The following is a 3039-nucleotide window of genomic DNA, read 5'->3' as shown; positions in this document are numbered from 1 at the left end:
GTGTCCCAGTATTTCCACATTCCCTCCAACATTTGTCACTTTCCCCTTCACTAATTTTAGCCAATCTGGTAGGTGTAAAAATGATATCTCCTAATTTACTTATGATATCACCCTTTATGTTTAAAGCATTTATCTTCCTGACTCCAGGTCCAGTGCTCTATGCATTGCACCAGCTAGCTTCTCCAATATTTAAAGTAAGGAACGACAAAACACAGAAAGAAAAGCATAGGTCAATATAAAAAAATGAACACAGATTTTTTTTTAAACAAAATCCTGTCAAAAAGGCTACAACAATTTACCTAAGAAATCTTTCATTATGGACAAGGAGTCCAAGTTTTATAGAACAAATCCTTTCTTAAGGAAATTTGTTCTATGAAATTTGTATTAATTAATTTTGTATTAAATTGGTAATATTTAAGGGCTGTACTTGAGGACCTACAGGATCACACATGGCCTGGAGGCCACAGGTTCCTCCTTCCCTGTACTAGACCTTAAAAAATTAAGGAATTAAACAAGGATGCCCACTGTCCCTACTATAATCTGACATAACTCTGGAAATCTATCCAAAACAATGACAAGAAAAAGAAAATAAAGGCCCAAAGATGAGATAAAATTATACCTATTTGCTGATTATATAATGATTTACTTGGCAAATCCTAGGGAATCCACAAAGATAATAACGGAGATGATTAATAGCTTCAGAAGTTATAGGCTATAAAATAAATGTTGAAAAATCAACATTTTTATATATTAATAACAAAACACAAGAAACATTTATATAATATCTAATTATATAATAAAATATATTATTATATAATTCATATAATATCTATATTCAACACAACAATAAAAAAGTGATAAAAATAGAAAGGGAAATCCAATTACAAATAACTAAATGAATAAATTATCTGGAAATCAACCAAAGCACACAAGAGACTTGTACATATTCGATTACAAAGCACTGCTAAAAGAGATAAGGAACAACAAAAATAGCTGGAGAAATATTCAGTGTTCATGCCTCTGCTATGCATTATAATAAAAATGACAACACTATCAAAATTAATTTATGCTTTTAATTCTATGTCAATCAAATTAATAAAGGAATGCTTTATAGAGCTTGATAAAATAATAACAAAATGCATTTGGAAAAACAAAAGATCTAGAGTATCAAGGGAAATGATGTGGTATAGCATTCCAGACCCCAAAGTATATTATAAAGCAACAGTTATCAGAAGCATCTGGCCCTCTGCTTCGCCTGCCGCGGTCGGGTCCGTGGCCTTCGCTGCGCGGCTTTGCTGCTGCCGCCGCAGCCCCTGGGAGCAACTTCTCCCTCTCCCTCTCCAGCCCCTGACTGGTAGCTAACGTAAAGATGAGTAGCTCAAAGGAAGTGTCATGGATCTCATGGTTCTGTGGGCTTCGTGGCAATGAATTCTTCTGTGAGGTGGTTGAAGACTATATCCAAGACAAATTCAACCTCACAGGGCTTAACGAACAGGTTCCTGACTATAGGCAGGCACTAGACATGATCGTGGACTTGGAACCTGATGAAGAGTTGGAGGACAACCCCAACCAGAGTGACCCGATCAAGGAGGCAGCCGATATGGTGTATGGACTGATTCATGACCTTTACATGCTCACAAACAGTGGCATCCCCCAGATGTTGGAAAAATACCAGCAGGGAGACTTTGGCTATTGTCCCTGTGTGTATTGTGAAAACTAGCCCATGTTGCCCATTGGACTGTCAGACATACCAGGTGAGGACATAGTGATGTTGTACTGCCCCAAGTGCATGGATGTTTACACCCCCAAGTCGTCCAGGAAACACCACACGGATGGTGCTTTCTTTGACACTGGCTTTCCCAATATGCTCTTCGCAGTGCATCCTGAGAACAGGACCAAACGGCCTGCCAACCAATTTGTGCTCAGGCTGTATGGCTTCAAGATCCACCCTATGGCCTATCGACTGCGGCTGCAGGCAGCAAGCAACTTCAAGAGCCTGTCAAGACTATGCGCTGACTTGTCTCCTCCCCTCCCCCCCAACACCTCAGGCTGTAACACCATTCCCTCTCCCCCCATTACACACACACACCTTTCCAGAACCTCTAATGGTTTTTAGTCTAAATTAAGAAGTCGTTATTGTGGTGGTATGATGGGAGTATGAAATAAAATGGAGGAAAAGGCCAAAAAAAAAAAAAGCATCTGGTATTGGTTAAAGAATAGAGAGATGGAAAATTGAAACAAATTAGAGAAGGAAGAACAAGAAACAATCAAATTCTAGTGTTTCATAAAGTAGAAAATATAAATCACCTAAGAAAAATCTCTTTATTTGATGAAAAAAAGTGCTTACAAGATTGGGAAAAAAATTCTGATAGAAATTAGGCTTAGATCAGCAACTTTGCCTCAGTTTCTCTATCTGAAAATGAACTGGAGAAGGAAATGGCAAATCGTTCTATCTCTGCCAAGAAAACCCCAAATGGGAAAACAAACTCAGACACAATTGAACAACACAACAGTAGACCATATAGTTCATAAAAAAATAAACAAAACAAAATAAAACAAAGTTATAATAATAATAAAAAACCAATAATAACAATCATCACAACAATAAAGAAAAAATAACAAAAAAACTGAGTTCTTTGCCTGGCCCTGACCTTAATATGAATAAATTTGCAACTTCCCAATCCTTTTCAGTATTCTCATAATATTCTTATTTTAATTTATTTTATTTTCTGGGACAACTCCTAAAATAGAGACCTCTGAATGATCATCCAGTTAAAAAATGTCACAATGCTTATTAAACATGAGTTCATTTGAAAAATGACAATATAAAATTCTATCTTTAGTAAACAAATCATACTAATGATTAAACATGGAATTGAAATTATAATATATAATGAAATAACATTTATATTAGATAAAATTGTATATATATGAAATAAAACAGAAAAGTAGGAGAGTAATGTTTAATTGTCAGAAGTATTATTGCGTATTTTATATTTAAAATTCTATTTTAAAAATAGCTATGACAAAGTGCAAAAA

At 35.5% G+C, this 3039-nt stretch overlaps 1 pseudogene; it reads left to right on the top strand.

Annotated features, from left to right (window-relative positions):
* Positions 1–1359: 1359 nt before the first annotated feature.
* On the top strand, positions 1360–2065 carry LOC110211118 (casein kinase II subunit beta-like; annotated as a pseudogene).
* Positions 2066–3039: the final 974 nt, after the last annotated feature.

Source organism: Phascolarctos cinereus, unplaced genomic scaffold (genome assembly GCF_003287225.1).
Source record: "Phascolarctos cinereus isolate Bilbo 61053 unplaced genomic scaffold, phaCin_HiC Scaffold_1;HRSCAF=81, whole genome shotgun sequence".
Taxonomy (NCBI): Eukaryota; Metazoa; Chordata; class Mammalia; order Diprotodontia; family Phascolarctidae; genus Phascolarctos; species Phascolarctos cinereus.
The sequence above is the reverse complement of the archived record's forward strand: the minus strand, read 5'-3'. Positions and strand labels throughout refer to the sequence as shown.